Here is an 18,647-nt window from a genome sequence, read left to right as displayed (position 1 = left end):
TCCGTCGCCCAGAAGCTCGCCGCCGGTGCAAAAATCCAAGCTTTGACCTGGGATGTGGGATGTGAGTGTTGTGGGGTGCGAGTGGAGGCGGGAGAAAGATGGCGGCGACGGGGAGAGATGGTGGCCGGCGAGGTGGGCGAGGTGGGCGAGGTTGGCGAGAAGAGAGAGGCGACGGGGAGAAGAGAAAGCAATGAGTGAGGAGCGAGTGAGTGCCGAGGCGAGGGTAAAAGTGGAAAGCGCAAAAAAATCGTAGCGTGCCGAAACTTGTACTAGTTTTCTCCACCGACAATTATTTCGGAACAGAGGGAGTATAAATAAAAATGATACTACTACTCCAGAACATGTTAGTCAAGCATTTCCCCAAAACCTAAACGCTCTGGCGGCGGCTGAGGCAATCTAGGGTTTGAGTGGAACTCAAAGGCGCCCGCTCGATCCTCATCGATGGGGCGACTGGGAATTGCGGGAGAGGATGGCTACATCCGCTCAAGGCAAGGGAACTCCGACGACTGCTGGTTCGTCTTCGGACGCTAGGGTTCGGCTGGAGGAAGCACTGGGGAAGTTAGGGATCACCGATGAGGAGGCTACACCCTTGGTTATTGATGATCGTGACGAGAGTGCGCCGGTGAAGTGGCTGTTGGCTGGGAAAGTTATGCATCGCCATCCTCTTCGTATCCAGACCATCACCAACGCCCTTCGGCCGGCATGGGGCAATCCCCATGGTCTGAAGTTTAGGTCCATGGGGGAGAACATGTTTGTGGCGGAGTTTGAGACCCACGGAGATCGTGATCGGATTTGGGATGGATCGCCGTGGCATGTGAGCAAGCATGCAGTAATTCTGGCCCAGTTTGAAGAGAGCATGAGGCCAGATGAAGTGAATTTTGACCGGCTCCATCTTCGGGCTAGGGTCATTAATCTCCCCTATAATCTGAGAGATGATTCATGGGGTAAGATGATTGCAAAACAAATTGACAAGGATGCTAGCTCGGTGCAGTTTGACCATGTTGGTGGTTACCTACGTGCGAGAATATCTGTTGATGTATCCAAACCACTACGGAGGTGGACTCTGATTAATTCGGCAAAAAGGCAGAAGGAAGATGCATATGATATACAGTATGAGAATGTTCCACATTTTTGTTTCTCCCGTGGACGATTGGGACATGGAGATTTGTTCTGCCCAACCCCTGGACCCCATGACAAGAATGGTGAACTTCCTTTTGGTCCAAGTTTGGGGGCTTCTGATGATCGTAAGAAAGCAACGTTGGGTGAGAGTAAAGAGCAATATTCAAGTCAGAACAGTAACCGTGATACAAAGTTTTCGAGTTCTGCTGCCAAGGCCAACCCGGAGGTCACCTCTCCTGTAAAAAACAAACACCAGAATAAGCACAAAGGAGGGCCGCGACAGGAGTATCGCCGTGTGGAACCCCCCCTTCTCCTACTGAACTCCGGCGCTGAACAAGTATCAGACCCTTTGGGTATTCCACCAGAGGTAGAGGACGGTGACGAGGGAGGTGGGGATGGAGCTGTCATAGAACGAGATGCAAAAAGAAGAAACCTACTCCTGATAATTCGGCAGAGGCTGCGGTGCAGCCCTGCCGGCCCCAATGAATTGCATTAGCTAAAACTGCCGGGGGCTTGGGAACCCCGAGGCAGTTCGTGAGCTTCGCGACATAGTGAAGCAAGAAGTTCCTGCCCTGCTGTTTGTCATGGAAACCAAAATTAGGGCGAAAAGAGTGGAGAGCCTACAAACTCAGCTTGGTTTTGCAGGTTGCTTCGCAGTTGACAGTGTTGGTTTAAGTGGAGGAATTGGACTATTTTGGTCCAGAGATGTTGATGTACAACTCAAGAACTATAGTACTGGCCACATTGATGTTGTGGTGCAGAAAAAAGATCATGATGCGGTCGCCTGGCGTTTTACTGGCTTCTATGGGGAACCCAGGGTCGAAAACCGGCATCACAGTTGGCGCTTTTTGCGGACGTTGCATGCAATACCGCATGGAGAATGGCTATGTATGGGAGATTTTAACGAGACTCTCTACGCTGAAGAACACTTCAGCAAATTGGCTCGTCCAAAACGACAGATGAGGGCATTTAGAGAAGTCTTCGATGAAGTGGCATTTCAGGATCTAGGATGGATAGGTTTGCCCTATACTTGGGACAACATGCAGTTCGGTTCAACAAATGTAAAGGCTAGAATCGATCGTGCTTTCGCGAATGAAGCTTTTAGGCAACGTTATGAACATAGTCGTGTGCGCCATGTGAGTTCTGTAGAATCAGACCATTGCTTTGTCATTGCTGAAATAAATGAACATTTACAGTAACGTGGTGTGCGACGATGGAAACAGTTTCGTTATGAAAACGTATGGCAAACCCATATGGCATATGAAGAGTTGGTGACGTCAGTTTGGCGACGCCAACCTCCTACTCTGGGTTTGCAAGGAATAACTGATTCTCTCGGTGCGTTGCAGCGTGAGCTGGAACCATGGGGATCTCGTGAGTTTGGGTGTCTGGCCAGAAAGGTGCGCAAGCTGCAGGAAAAATTGGACAGACTCCAGCGCCAAACAATTGGGCGTGGCCCTTCTGAGGAGGAAAAAAGCATAGTCAAACAATTACGTGAAGCACTTAGACTCGAGGAGATTTGGATGCGCCAACGCTCCAGAGTTGGGTGGCTTCGTGAAGGCGATCGAAATACTGGATATTTTCAAGCCCAGGCTAAGCAAAGGCAGCGCACAAACAAGATACAAGGTCTTCAACGACCTGATGGTTCTATATGTCCTAGCTTGGAGGAAGACAAGGCAGAAATTCAAGCATTCTATCAGAACTTGTAGTCTTCGCAGGGACTATCTGATCTGGATGTGTTGCTCCAGTATGTTCCGGCGAGTGTGACGCCAGAGATGAATGAGGCTCTTGTGAAACCGTTTGAACCAGAGGAGGTGCGTACTGCATTGTTCCAGATGGCGCCATCAAAAGCTCCTGGAGTAGATGGTTTCATGGCAGGGTTTTTCTAGCGACATTGGGAGCTTCTTGGTAATGAAGTAACCATTGCCGTGCTGGATTTTCTAAATGGTGGTGATCTTCCAATGGGACTAAACGACACATCTATTACTCTGATCCCCAAGGTACGACACCCACAAAATATTAGTCAATACCGTCCTAATGCCTTGTGCCCTGTTTTGTATAAGCTGACAGCAAAGGTGTTGACAAATCGTATGAGGTTTCTTATGGATGATATTATCAGTGAGGAGCAAAGCGCCTTCGTACCGGTTCGTTTGATCACTGATAATGTTCTTGTGGCTTTTGAGAGTGTGCATGCTATGAAAAGAAGGAAGAAAGGTAAAAATTATACGTGCGCAGTCAAACTGGATATGATGAAGGCCTACGACAGAGTCGAGTGGACTTATCTCAAATCAATACTTCTGAAGCTAGGCTTCTCAATCGTTTTTGTGAGACTGATAATGAAATGTGTGACATCAGTTCATTTTTCAGTCAAGGTCAATGGCGAGCTCCTCCCTTACTTTACACCTACCAAAGGTTTGCGGCAAGGGGACCCAATATCTCCTTATCTCTTTCTTCTATGTGCACAAGGTTTCTCCTCTCTCCTTAAGTATTATGGAGGGTACATGGACAGAGGAATAAGGGTCAACTTCAGAGCACCATGGGTAAATCATCTGTTGTTTGCCGATGATAGTTTAATCTTCATGTCAGCAGATTTACCTAATGCGGCTAGACTGAATGAGATTTTGCAAATTTATGGAGACGCTTCGGGACAGCGAGTTAATCGTGATAAAAGTTCGATATATTTCAGTCCCAATACTCCTCAGACTTGCAGGCAAAGTGTTAAGCAAATGCTGGATGTATTTGTTGAAGCGTTCAGCGAACTTTATCTTGGCCTCCCCACGGCTGTAGGTAGAATCACCAGTGGTACTTTTCAGCATATTGGGGAGAGAGCAAGAAGTAAAATGCAAGGATGGTCAGAAAGGATGTTTGCCTGTGCAGGAAGAGAAGCACTCCTAAAATCTATTGTACAGGCAATTCCAACTTTTAGCATGAGTTCTTTTTTGTTGACCAAGAAGGTATGCAAAAGTTTGACGTCGCATATGGCCAGATTCTGGTGGAGTAGTTCGCTTGATAAGCGTTCTTTACATTGGATTTCTTGGAAGAAATTGGCGACGCCGAAATGTAAAGGTGGAATGGGCTTCCGTGACCTCCACCTGTTTAATTTGGCACTACTGGGAAAGCATGGCTGGCGATTCATGTGCAATCCGGAATCCCTATGTGCTAGAGTGTTGAAAGGGAGTATTTCCCTGATACAGATTTTATGCATGCAACGGTACCAAACACGACTTCAGCTACTTGGCGTGCCATTATAGCTGGACGAGAGGCTTTGCAAGTAGGACTTATATCTCGTATAGGTGATGGAAGTTCAATCTCTGTATGGACAGATAAATGGATACCATCTTCTGCTACGATGACTCCACTGTTTAAACCGCTAGGTACAACAATTGTCACTGTTAATGACTTAATTGATACTGACAACTGGACTCGGCGAGTGCAGCTAGTCAGAGACACCTTCATACCTCCAGATGCGGAAGCGATTTTAAACATACCTTTGCGGGATGGAGGAGGAGATGATTTTCTTGCATGGGCACATGAAAGCTCGGTGTCGGTGTCAAAACCGGCGGATCTCGGGTAGGGGGTCCCGAACTGTGCGTCTAGGCGGATGGTAACAGGAGACAAGGGAGACGATGTTTTACCCAGGTTCGGGCCCTCTTGATGGAGGTAAAACCTTATGTCCTGCTTGATTGATATTGATGATGTGGGTATTACAAGAGTAGATCTACCACGAGATCAAGGAGGCTAAACCCTAGAAGCTAGCCTATGGTATGATTGTTGTTCGTCCTACGGACTAAAGCCATCCGAGGGCTAGGGTTACACAGAGTCGGTTACAATGGTAGGAGATCTACATATCCGTATCGCCAAGCTTGTCTTCCACGCCAAGGAAAGTCCCATCCGGACACGGGACGAAGTCTTCAATCTTGTATCTTCATAGTCTTGGAGTCCGGCCGATGATGATAGTTCGGCTATCCGGACACCCCCTAGTCCAGGATTCCCTCAGTAGCCCCCGAACCAGGCTTCAATGACGACGAGTCCGGCGCGTATGTTGACTTCGGCGTTTGCAAGGCGGGTTCTCCTCCATGTTCCATGCGTTAGCCGAATAGTGTCCGGTTTCTTTATAAATGTTGCGCTCCTTGGCTTCCACGTCCAATAATGGCCCTCTTCCACGTGTTGTATGAATGCGAAAAGCCAGGGTATTTTTACGTTTTACCCTCCTAGCTGCGCGAATAAGCCCCCTATAAGAGAGGCGTGGATCCAGATCCAAATCACACCATCCTCCTTTCGCAAGTATTCATTGAAGCGTATCTGACAAGAATCCATTCCAACATGGATAGTCGACGCGGCTCCTCTTCTCGCGCTCCCAGTCCTCAGCTAGGAGATTGGAGGAGATGCTCAGTCCCGCATAGCGAGTTAGTGACGCTCCAAGCAGAGGGATACCTTCCCCCAGCCTTTATGGTTCCGGTTCGAGCCGGACTGGCCACCTACAAGGGTGGGAAGCAGGCGGAGAGCGTCCCCAATCCCTCCAAAGGAGAGCGGGTATGCTTCGTCCCCTACTTAATAAGGGGACTCGGATTTCCCATACATCCGTTTCTCCGGGGGCTCCTGGAGTTCTACGGACTCCAACTTCACCACCTCACACCTGCCTCCATCTTGCACATCGCGGGCTTTGTAGCTGTTTGCGAGCTGTTCTTGGGCATCGAGCCCCATTTTGCGCTGTGGAAGAGACTGTTTTGCCTCGTACCCCGTTCTCACGAGGGGTCGATATATCAAGTGGGCGGAGCCGAAATATGGCGCATCGCCGGGACCGGATATCTATCCGGAACCCCGAAGAAGGCGTCCGAAGACTAGCCTTCAGAGTGGCTCTATATGGAAGACGCCCCGCCGCCGGATCCAGTTCGGATCGGCCTCCCGGACTTTAGCAGCGCTCCTCTGAAGAAACGCCTGAGTTGGCGTCCGCGGAGCCCTCAATGGGAAGATGATAGGAGCGTCCACTATCTGATGGGCCGGATACAGTTACTGGCCCATTCCGGATTAACCATGATTGGAGTCATGGCCACATGCATTATGCGAGGGGTGCAGCCGCTCCAATATAGGGGCCACCCCATGTGGAATTTCAACGGGGAGAATGACGCCACCCATCATGGCCGCAAGGGGCCGGGATCGGCCGCCGATCTGGTGAAGATCCTGTCCGGCTTGTACAAGGGGGAGAAGGAGGACTTCCTCTGCACGAGTCCATTGAATGATTTCTCCATGAATAACCCTCGGAGCTGGGTAAGCGGACATTTATATATCTGATCCGTGCTTTCAAAGATAAGTGTCTTACTTTATGATTTCGATGCAGGAACTGCACCGGGATGTGGAGGGCATAGAAAGCCCGACTCCACAACCCGAGGATCCGGGAAGATCCCTTGATCCGGCCGCCGGAGAAGATCCAGACATAACGGTGGAACTGATTGACGGGGTGTTCCACCAGCTCAGCATAGACAATGCTCTAGTCGCCATTACGGCTGACTACCCCGGTTTATCCCTGGCTTCCCAGGTGAGTATGACTGAAGTCCTGACACCGTTACCTTTCTAATGCTTATTTCTGACCACCGTGTACCAACGGTGCTTCGCAGGAGGTGCCTTTACGGGAGGAAGCCGAGCCCGCGGCGACCGACCAACCAAGGTCAGTGCGGCCCAGCAGGCGGAAGAGGAGTGCGGCGCGAATCAAAACGTCGCCGCAAAGGTATGGTGCACCATTGTCTTTTAAGGGAAAGACTCCTGGGAGGTATATTAATGCTCGTGATTCTTCCAGGAGAAAGAGCGCTCGCCGGACCGAGTCCGAAGAGGTTGCCAACCAAGCCTCCGCCAGCCAAGCTCCAACGCCTGGTCCGGAGAGGGAGGCGAGCGCAAGGCGCGAGCCGGATGCTCCTCCAACGGAGGATGCCGACAGGTTGTCCGCCACCAGGTCTGAGGTGGAGAGCGCCATGAATCACAGGCGCTGTCGAACAGTTCTTCGTGACGCGTGTTTCTCCCCAGAGGCGTTGAATGCCTTTAATGCGGGAGACGCGCACCTCCGTGCCGCTCAAGATGGTTTAACCAGAGCCACGAAGCAGTATGTAAAAGACATACGGGTGAGGAATTTTTATAGTTATATATGCCAGTAGCCCCCGAGACTTAAAATAGTTAAACTAACTGATTTAAGGATCATTTGTCATGCATGATCTAACAGAGAAGAATACCCACCTCTCCCAGGAGCTTCAAGAATGCAAGGCCCAACTTGAGGCCACACTAGCCGCTGCCGGGGGAGCCACAGAGACCCCCTCTGGTAATTCATATTTCGAAAAGAGAAATAGTTTATGAAGTGCGGCGTGTGTATAATCTGACAATAATATTGCAGAGGGTGCCGGACTAGATCCGGACAAGCAACATCTGCTGCGCCAGCTGAAGGCCAGCGAGAAGGTGCTTATGAGGGTGCAGCAGGAGAGGAACAAACTCCAAGATGCCAATACCCAGCTGGGCGAAGAACTAAAAGATGTTCGGGTCCAGCTGTCTAACTCCGTAAAGGAGAATCCGCGGCTTCGTTGCAACATTTATAGTAAGTGCTTGAGCAAACTCTTTTGAAAAGAAGAGTTCGGCGAGGAAGTCGATTGACAGAAATATGTCTGTAGGTGTGCTCACGGGTCGTCCGGCGGAGGAGATGCCTGGTTCCACGGGAAACCCTCTTCTCGAGCTGCTGCAACTGCACGAACGTGTTCGGCAGGCGATGAGCGGCGTCGTTCAGGCCTTATGGCCTTCCGTCTCCCTACCCGAGGGTCTTGGAGGGCTTGCTGAGAAGCTTCAGGGAGTACAGCGGCGTCTCCGTCTGTGGAAGATATCAGCCTGCCGTCAAGGCGCCAGGGAGGCCTGGGCCATGGTGAAGACGCGGTACCCGAAGGCTGATCCAAACCACATGGCCGAGGTCGGACCTGCGGGGCCCGATGGGAAGGAGATCCCTGTGAGCCTGATGTACGGACAAGTAGAGTTGGTCGCGAAATATTCCCAACAGGACTGTAAATTAGACAACCTGTTAGATGGGATTGAAGAGGAGTACAATTAGTCAGTTTGACGATGTAATTTAAAATGACATGTAAAATGCCTTCTAGCCGGATTGTAGATTGTTTGTCTTTGCGGACCTTTTCGCTTCAACCTCGGGACCCAACAGTCCGGAGTGTGTCCGAATACCCTTACGGTTATAAAAAAACCGGGGCATGCATGGAGACAAGGCGTAGGGGTCATAAGTGCTTTATCAGACAAGTGCCCAACTAGCTATGTTATATTACATGGTTAGTAAGAAACATCTTCCAGGGAGAATAGTTCCGTTAGGGGTTCCTTTCCCTGGGAGGCATGCCCTAAAGTGCATGACCGGACTGCGAAAAGAGCAGGAAAAGCATCTGGGGGCAGATAAATAAATAAGTGGTAAATCATCTTTCAGGTCACCGACCGAATATTCCCTTAAGAACGCTAGCCTTCGGCTTCACCCAGTCTGAGGTACACATCCGGCTGACCCGGCAGTAACAATCGCAGAGGTGCTCCCTTTACCTCCTAGCCGAACAAACGGGAACGTAGGGGTAAGCACAGGAGCCAGGCAACCCGGCTTGGCCAAAACTTAAGTCATATCGATGCATATAATGGTGAGTAAAAGGTACATGCGGAAGTATGACACATGTGTTGGGCATGGAGCCCATATAAATAAGCTTCTGTTAAAGAAGCCCCCAGGTATAACGAGTGCGAGTAGCACATCGAGTGAGTGCGAACAAAGCGCAGATTAGCCCTCAAGAGGCTTGTACTGAAAGAGGGAGGAAAAAGGAGGGAAAACAAAGATAGCGAAAAAATATGAAAGGTGGATGGAGGAAGGAGACGAACTCTGAGTCCGGCGCTAGGCGTAGAATCTTCGGAGACGGGCTGCGTTCCATGGGTTGGGCTCGAGTCGGTTGTTTGATGCGTTGCGTAGACGGTATGCACCGCCGGTAAGGACTTGGTCGATGATGAAGGGACCTTCTCACTTGGGCTTAAGTTTGTCCTTTTTCTTGTCCGACAGGCGTAGAACTAGCTCGCCAACATTGTAAGTTTTGGCCCGTACTTCTCTGCTTTGATATCTTCGAGCCTGCCGCTGATAGAATGCGGAACGGGATTTTGCCACGTCGCGCTCCTCCTCTAAGGCGTCCAAACTGTCCTGCCGATCCAACTCGGCTTCTCTTTCTTCGTACATGCGCACGTGAGGTGAGTCATGAATTATATCGCAGGGTAAAACTGCCTCGGCGCCGTATACCATAAAAAATGGTGTGAATCCGGTAGTGCGGTTTGGCGTGGTCCGCAGCCCCCATAGTACGGAGTCGAGCTCCTCTATCCAGTGCGTGTTAGATTCCGTGAGGGACCGCACTAATCTGGGTTTAATGCCGCTCATTATTAGACCATTTGCTCGTTCCACTTGACCGTTAGTTTGAGGGTGGTAGACTGAAGCGTAGTCGAGCTTGATGCCCATGTTTTTGCACCAGAGTTTAACCTCGTCGGCTGTGAAATTCGTGCCGTTACCAGTGATGATGCTATGGGGGACGCCAAAACGGTGTACTACCCCGGATATGAAGTCTATCATAGGTCCGGATTCTGCCGTTTTAACCGGCTTGGCCTCTATCCATTTGGTGAATTTGTCCACCATGACCAATAAGTATTTGTGCTTGTGGGTTCCCCCTTTAAGGGGTCCAACCATGTCAAGCCCCCAGACCGCGAACGGCCAAGTGATGGGTATAGTTTTGAGGGCGGTGGGTGGCATGTGGCTTTGATTAGCAAAGAGCTGGCAACCAACGCATCGTTGGACTAAGTCCTGAGCATCTGCCCGGGCTGTCGGCCAATAAAATCCTGTACGGAAGGCCTTGCCTACAAGGGCCCGGGCTGCAGCGTGGTGCCCGCCGAGTCCGGCGTGAATGTCAGCCAGGAGATTTCGCCCTTCCTCTTCGGAGATACACCTTTGAAGGACTCCGGTTGTGCTTTTCTTATAAAGTTCTCCCTCATGGACCTTGTAGGCTTTAGATCGCCGAACTATGCAGCGGGCCTCATTTTGGTCTTTGGAAAGTTCCTGCCTGATTAAGTAGGCTAGGAATGGTTCCGTCCACGGGGCAATTACTGCCATTATTTCGTGGGCTGAAGGTGTTATTTCATTGGCTGAGCCACCGATTGTGTCAGAATGTTCTATGTTGGGTGGTGCAGTTGGTTTCGGGTTGTTATTTCCGGACTTCTCTTCCCATAATACGGATGGCTTAAAGAGCCGTTCCAGGAAGATGTTTGGAGGGACAGCGTCGTGTTTCGCGCCGATGCGTGCCAACACGTCAGCTGCCTGGTTATTATCCCGGGCTACATGGTGGAATTCGAGTCCTTCGTACCGGGCTGACATTTTTAAGACGGTGTTACGGTAGGCTACCATTTTCGGATCCTTGGCGTCAAAGTATCCATTTACTTGGGATATTGCAAGGTTTGAATCCCGATGCACCTCTAGGCGTTGAATACCCATGGAGATTGCCATCCGGAGGCCATGTAGAAGGGCCTCGTATTCGGCTGCATTGTTGGAGTCCGTGTACATTATTTGAAGTACGTATTGGACTGTGTCTCCGGTTGGGGACGTCAAGACAACGCCAGCCCCCAAGCCAGCCAACATTTTGGAGCCGTCGAAATGCATGATCCAATTGGAGTATGCGCCGTACTCTTTAGGGAGTTCGGCTTCGGTCCATTCGGCGATGAAGTCAGCCAAAACTTGTGACTTTATAGCTCGCCGTGGTTTGTAGTTATGTCAAATGGTAAGAGCTCAATGGCCCATTTTGCAGTCCTGCCCATCGTGTCGCGATTATTTATAATATCGTTGAGAGGTACTTCGGAGGCCACCGTTATGGAACACTCTTGAAAGTAGTGTCGCAGCTTCCGGGATGCCATGAACACCGCATACGCTATCTTTTGATAATGTGGGTACCGGGACTTGCATGGAGTTAAGACAGTGGATACGTAGTACACTAGTTTTTGAAGAGGGAATTTTTGTCCTTCTGTTTCTCGTTCGACGACGAGTACGGCGCTGACAACTTGGTGTGTTGCCGCGATATATAATAACATAGGTTCGCCCAAGTTGGGCGCGGCCAGGACCGGATTTGTTGCCAATATGGCCTTAATTTCTTTGAGTCCGGCCGTGGCAGCATCCGTCCATTCAAAGTGTTCGGTGCGCCGGAGGAGGCGATAGAGGGGCAGCGCCTTTTCTCCCAAATGGGAGATGAAGCAGCTTAGAGCCGCCATGCATCCCGTCAATTTTTGTATTTGTTTGAGGTCTTTTGGGATATCCAATTGTGACAGAGCCCGGATCTTGGCTGGGTTTGCTTCAATTCCTTTACCGGATACAATGAAGCCCAAGAGCTTTCGGCTGGTACGCCGAAAACACATTTTTCCGGGTTGAGCTTAATGTCGTATGCTCGGAGGTTGTCGAATGTAAGCCTCAAATTGTCTATTAGAGTTTCGACGTGTTTGGTCTTAACGACCACATCGTCTATGTACGCCTCCACTGTTTTGCCTATCTGGGTGGCCAGACATGTCTGAATCATGCGCTGATATGTTGCGCCGGCGTTTTTGAGTCCGAAGGACATTGTGTTGAAGCAGAATGGTCCGTACGGAGTAATGAATGCCGTTGCGGCCTGGTCTTTGTCCGCCATCTTGATTTGATGGTATCCAGAGTATGCATCAAGGAAGCACAATGAATCGTGCCCTGCGGTGGCGTCGATGATTTGGTCGATGCGAGGGAGAGGGAAAGGGTCCTTTGGGAAGGCCTTGTTAAGGTCTTTGAAATCGACACAAAGGCGCCAGGATTTGTCCTTTTTTGGTACCATTACCAGGTTGGCTAGCCAGTCCGGATGTTTTATATCTCTGATGAATCCGACTTCTAAGAGTTTGGCTAGCTCCTCTCCCATTGCCTGTCTTTTGGGTTCGGAAAATCGCCGAAGAGCCTGTTTGACTGGCTTGAATCCTTTTAGGATATTTAGGCTGTGTTCTGCCAGCCTGCGTGGGATTCCTGGCATGTCTGAAGGGTGCCAGGCAAAAATGTCCCAATTTTCCCGAAGGATTTCTCGTAGTGCGGCTTCTACATCATGATTTAATTGTGCCCCAATGGAGGCCGTCTTTGTAGGGTCCGTTGGATGGACTTGGAATTTGACTATTTCGTCTGCTGGTTTAAAAGAGGTGGACTTAGACCTCTTATCGAGTATCACATCGTCCCTATCCACCGTGGAGCGCAGCGCAGTGAGTTCCTCTACCGCTAGGGCTTCGGATAATGCCTCTAGGGCCAGTGCAGCTGTCTTATTTTCAGCGCGGAGTGCTATATCTGGATCACTGACAAGAGTGATTATTCCATTGGGCCCGGGCATTTTGAGCTTCATGTACCCGTAATGGGGTATAGCTTGGAAGATTGTGAATGCCTCTCGCCCTAACAAGGCGTGATATCCGCTGCCGAATGGGGCCACTTGGAACGTGACCTCTTCGGACCTGTAATTGTCCGGCGAGCCGAACACTACGTCTAGTGTGATTTTTCCTGTGCAGCGTACTTCTCGACTAGGGATTATTCCTCTGAAGGTTGTGCTACTTCGCTCAATGCGGCTCCAGTCAATTTCTGTTTTTTGGAGGGTTTCCTCGTAGATGAGGTTTAATCCGCTGCCGCCATCCATGAGTACCTTGGTAAGACGAAAGCCGTCCACTATCGGACTGAGGACCAATGCGGCTGGTGCTCGAGCTGTTCGGAATTTAGGTTCGTCGCTGGCATTGAAGGTGATAGTCGTGTCGCTCCATGGATTTGTTGTTGCTACTTGGTAGACTTCGGCGAGGCTGCGGATTGTTCGTTTCCGCATGTTATTTGATGCGAAAGTCTCAAAGACTGTTAATACCGTACTGGTACTGTTGGGCTGGTTGCCCGGGGCTAGAAAGCCTTCGCCACTTTTGGCCACCTGCCGTAGTATCCAACATGCTCGAAGGCTATGTGTTGGAGTGGCGCCCTCCGTACTATGGATTTTATAGGGTTCGTTGAGCCATCCCTCCAGTACGGTTTCGTGCCCTTTAGGGTTTTTTTGCTTTTTGGTTTTTAACCCAGGTGCTTGAGTATGACGCACCCTTTTATTTCGAACTAGGGTTGTATTCAGGGCCGGATTGTCCCAAAACCTGGTTTCGGTTTTCCAGGCACTCTCCATTGCACAGTATTTTTGTACTATGGTCGCCAGATCGGCGAAGCGTGTAACTTCGCGACGACTTATGGCGTTCACGATTCCCTTGTCCGTGCAATTGCTGCAGAAAATTGAGATTGCGCTTTCCTCACGGCAGTCTTTTATCCTGTCCATGACTAGGAGGAATCTGGCCCAGTAGTGATGTACTGTTTCATCGGGCTCTTGCCGTATTTGAGATAGATCGCTTATGTTTGGGTAGGCGGGCGGAATTAAATTCGGAACCCCGCCCGATCTGAGGCTCAAAGGCCGAGAAGTTTCCGGATTTGGAAGCTTGGGTTGCTGGATGTTATCCAACAAATCTGGTTCGATGCCTGACTTTAGGTTTAGTACTTGATTGACATCCGTCCCTCCACGGGAATCCGGCATGAAGGGATCAGGAATCCGGACATAACTGGTCTTTAACATAGAGGAAGAGTCGCCGCATTGTTCCTCTACCACGACAACGTGGTGGGTGCTTGGAGAGAATTAATTTCTCTCAGATCAGTTTTAAGCCCAATCTGATCATAGTCCGTGGCGACTCCCAGGGCGGCGATGCGATCCAAGAGCTCATTTACGGAGGAGAGCTCCATCGGATCTAGCTGCTCGGCGAATTTCGAGTTGACGTGAAGATCGCTTTTGATGACTTGAGAGGTCATTGTCGGAGCGGTGACCGAACAGGCGGTCATGAGAAAACCGCCTAGCCGAATAGTTTGGCCAGGGGCCAAAGCTCCCCTGACGACGGCGCTGTCTTTAAAGACGGGAAAAGGCATCCCTCCTGATTGCGACGACACAGAGGAACTCTCAATGAAAGCACCAATGTCGGTGTCAAAACCGGCGGATCTCGGGTAGGGGGTCCCGAACTGTGCGTCTAGGCGGATGGTAACAGGAGATAAGGGACATGATGTTTTACCCAGGTTCGGGCCCTCTTGATGGAGGTAAAACCCTACGTCCTGCTTGATTGATATTGATGATGTGGGTATTACAAGAGTAGATCTACCACGAGATCAAGGAGGCTAAACCCTAGAAGCTAGCCTATGGTATGATTGTTGTTCGTCCTACGGACTAAAGCCATCCGGTTTATATAGACACCGGAGAGGGCTAGGGTTACACAGAGTCGGTTACAATGGTAGGAGATCTACATATCCGTATCGCCAAGCTTGTCTTCCACGCCAAGGAAAGTCCCATCCGGACACGGGACGAAGTCTTCAATCTTGTATCTTCATAGTCTTGGAGTCCGGCCGATGATGATAGTTCGGCTATCCGGACACCCCTAGTCTAGGACTCCCTCACTCGGACATCTATACTGTCAAGTCGGCGTACCATGCTCTAATGAATCAGAAAGAGCGTCATGCTCATGATGAAGGGCAGGCTACCGGTTCCTCAGATCAAGAACAACTATGGAATGCAATTTGGAAGCTTAATGTAGTCCCAAAGGTGATAGTTTTTTGGTGGCGTGTTGTCACGGGAATACTCCCGGATGAAGTAACCTTACGACACATACACATCCGACAGATCAGCTTATGCAAAATCTGTCAAGCCATGAATGAAGACCTCGAGCATGCGTTGTTGAAGTGCTCACATGCAAGGCGATTCTGGGAACAGGCCCAACTGCCGTTTGACTATCGCTTGCCACGGCTACATTCTGATACTTGGGCCAGGGACATTATGTGTGATGATCTGTTCACAACGAGAGAAAGATCTATCACCATCTCTCTCATGTGGTCCATATGGCATTCACGAAATCGTATTACTCACGGTGAAGAACGAATTGATCCGGCGCATTCAGTTCGTCTCACTAGGGAAGCACTTGCTCTCCTTGATATTCCACTGAAACAAGCCAAAGTGCTTCCGGGGCATGGGTGGAGGCCGCCGGAACCAGGCTTTATCACATGCAATACTGATGCAGCTACCCGTCGTGATGATGGGAAAGGAGGAGCAGGAGGAGTACTTTGATCCTCTACCTCATTTCTAGGGGCTTAGAGCAAGCCGCTTATTGGAGTCACTGACCCTTTGATTGCTGAAGCTTTGGCACTAAGGGAAGGAGTTATCGTTGCAAATCTTCGTGGCTTCAAGAAGATTATCATGGAGACGGATTGCCTTGAGGTGGTCAATCTCTGGAACACTCGTCATGGATCTCGTTCTATCGTGGCACCTATTCTTCTGCAAATTGGAGAGCTATGTAATAATTTTGATGTTTTCATACTTCAACATGTAACTAGATCAGCCAACGGTCCTGCACATCTTTGTGCACAACATGCCTGTATGTTGCACACGACCGAAAGATGGATTGGTGAAACTCCCAGCTTCCTGATCAGCAGCCTTGTGGCTGACTGCTCGGCGAACGCCTTTGTTGAATAAAGCTTTCGTAATTCCCCACAAAAAAGCATTTCAGCCCAAACCAGAGGCTTCTATTTCCCCTCACCACCCGACATGGCCCATTGGCCCAATCGCTGCAGCACACACACAGTCCACCGTTCTCTAAAAAAAAGTCCATCGATTAGATCAGGAGAAGAACCGGCAGCGCCCTTACCCTGATCCCAGTTCTCTTCACACCGCACGCGGCGCTAGCCGCCAACCGCTAGAAAGCCATGGCCAGGGCAGGGCTGCTGCTGTCGCCTGATCGGCGATCGATCGCAGTAGCGTGGCGTGATGGCGGCGGTGCTGACGGCATGACGAATCCATCTCCATCCCTGTTCCCTCGCCCCCTTTTGGTTCTGAACTTTTGGACCCCGCAATCTGTAGCGAGTAGGCCACACCCGGATAGCTCGCAGATTCAACTATGGAAGGTATACTCGCTAATTAGATCTATTAATGCTTTGGCTTAAAAAAATCGGCTCTCTTCTCTCATGGCGATTCATAGTCTAAGTGTCAAACTGAATTCATCTATCACTGAAGTCTACAGGCAGCTAGACATGGACACGGTTGGTCAAGAAAAACTTGAATGATTGCTTGGTTCCCTTTCATCTTCTTGCAAGTTAATGATGAGGACAACATCAGTCATTATCAAAGCATCAAGGATCGCACAATTGTCCTGTAATTTGTAAGCTTTCTTATCGCTTATCATTTGCTATTTATCAATTTGTAAGGTTTATTATCATTTGCTATTTTCTATCTTCTATATATATCTTAGATTTTGCCACATAGTGTTGAACAATTATTACTTCTATATGTTGAACATTTCCAAGGCTATGGACACTTTTTTATGCATGTAATATATTTTATATATTTTAAAACTAGTATAATATGCTAATAAAATCGGTTATATGCGCTAAAAGAAAGGCTATAGGTTTCCAAAAACATGTTTTGAAATTTTGAATACACAATGTTGAAATCATGGGCCCGCCCCTGGTTGACCCGTTTAGTCTAGCCATCAGTTTGTGGGTGGTAAGCAGTTGACATCTGTAGTTTAGTGCCCCACAGTTTGAACAACTGCTTTCCAGAAATTACTTATGAAGATCTTGTCTCTGTCTGAAGTAATGGTGTAGGGCATACCATGTAGTTTTACCACTTGCTGCAGGAAGATATGAGCAATCTGAGCTGCTGTATATGGGTGTTTAAGGGGTATAAAGTGACTGTACTTGGCGTATCTGTCTACAACCACCAGGATGCAAGAAGATCCATTTGATTTTGGAAGGTCCTCAATAAACTCCATGGAAATATCCTCCCAAGGGCCCCTAGGTATTGGTAAGGGTGCCAACAACCCAGGATATTTGTAGTTTTCGTGTTTTGCTTGCTGACATATCTGACATTGTTGCACGAATTCCTTAACTGCAGTTTTGATTCCTGCCCAATGAAATAGCTTCTTGATTTTCTAGTAAGTAGCCAAGCTACCGGAATGCCCTCCTACAGGGGAAGAGTGCAGCGCTTCGATGATCTCAGTTACCTTGCATTGGCCCCCACCCAAATTCTTCCTTGATGTTTTAATAGACCATTCTCCAAAGAATATTCAGGTTCTTCTTCCGGATTGGCAGTTAACTTCTGCAGAAGTTGTTGAGCTTGAGTCTCAGTGTCATAGGAATTGAGGATTCCTTGAATCCAAACAGGTTGAGAAGTAGACACAGCAGGCAAAACAAGTATATGTCCTATTCTGGAAAGTGAATTTGCAACTTTATTCTCAGGACCTCTTTTATACTGAAAAGAAAATTGCAATCCCACTAGCTTGGTCATTGCTTTTCTCCAAAGATTCGAAGTGAGTTCCTGTGTACCTAACTGGCATAGGCTCTTGTTGTATGTTTTGATGACAAAAGGACCTCTGGAAATATATTATCTCCATCTCTCAATGGCCATAATAATTGCCATGAACGCCTTCTCATATATACTCAATTTCTGGTTAGTTGGCCCTAAAGCTTTGCTGTAATAAGCCACAAGATGCCCCCCTGTGTTAACACAGCTTGCCATTATCACAAGCATCTGTTTCTATGCAAAAGTATTTTGCAAAATCTGGCAATGCTAGGACTGGGGTAGTGGACATAGCCTACTTTAACCGATCAAATGCAGTTTGAGCTTGCTCTGTCCACTCAAAGCTTTTCCTCTTCAGTAAACTGGTCAATGGTTGTGCCAAGATGCCATAGTTCTGCACAGAATTTCTATAGTAGCCAACGAGACCCAAAAACCCCCTGAGTTCAGTGACTGTAGTTGGCCTGGGCCATTGTAACATAGCAGTAGTTTTGGCAGGGTTAGTGGCCACCCCCTTATCAGAAATAGTGTGACCCAAATATTCCAGCTCCTGTTGAGCAAAAGAACAATTGCTTAGTTTAGCAAGCAATTGGTGTTCCCTTAAAACTGAGAGGACTACTTGGAGATGTTGTTCCAAGTCTTCACTAAATATCAGAATATCATCCATGAAGACTAACACAAATTTTCTAATAAATTTTGAAAAAATAACATTCATCAAACATTGAAAAGTAGCCGGAGCATTTTTCAATCCAAAAGGCATAACTCTGAATTGATATTGCCCTTGATGTGTTTTGAAGGCAGTTTTTTCCTCATCACTTTCCACCATTCTTATCTGATGATATCCAGATCTGGGATCTAATTTAGAAAACCATTGGGCACCTGCTAGTTCATCCAGTAATTCATCTACTACTGGCAATGGAAACTTGCTCTTAACTGTCACTGAGTTCAGTTTTCTGTAATCCACACAAAATCTCCACATTCCATCTTTTTTCTTAACCAACAGGACAGGTGATGCATATGGTGACATGCTGGGTTTCACAATTCCTGCCTGAATCATCTTGACTACTTGCCTATCGATCTCATCTTTCTATAATGGTGAGTATCTATAGGGTCTGGAAT

General features: G+C 48.7%; 1 long non-coding RNA gene across 2 annotated transcripts; it reads left to right on the top strand.

Moving 5' to 3' along the window:
- The first annotated feature begins 15,868 nt into the window (after window positions 1–15,868).
- On the top strand, window positions 15,869–17,618 carry LOC119275872. Of its 2 annotated transcripts, XR_005135909.1 has the most exons (4): window positions 15,869–16,138; window positions 16,248–16,392; window positions 16,827–17,036; window positions 17,127–17,618. It is a non-coding gene; the product is annotated as an uncharacterized LOC119275872 (long non-coding RNA). The 2 variants fall into 2 exon arrangements; XR_005135910.1 differs by having other exon boundaries at window positions 16,248–17,036.
- Window positions 17,619–18,647: the final 1,029 nt, after the last annotated feature.

Source organism: Triticum dicoccoides, chromosome 3B, assembly GCF_002162155.2.
Source record: "Triticum dicoccoides isolate Atlit2015 ecotype Zavitan chromosome 3B, WEW_v2.0, whole genome shotgun sequence".
Lineage (NCBI taxonomy): Eukaryota > Viridiplantae > Streptophyta > Magnoliopsida > Poales > Poaceae > Triticum > Triticum dicoccoides.
Note: the sequence above shows the minus strand (reverse complement) of the source record. Positions and strands in the feature narration are given on the sequence as shown.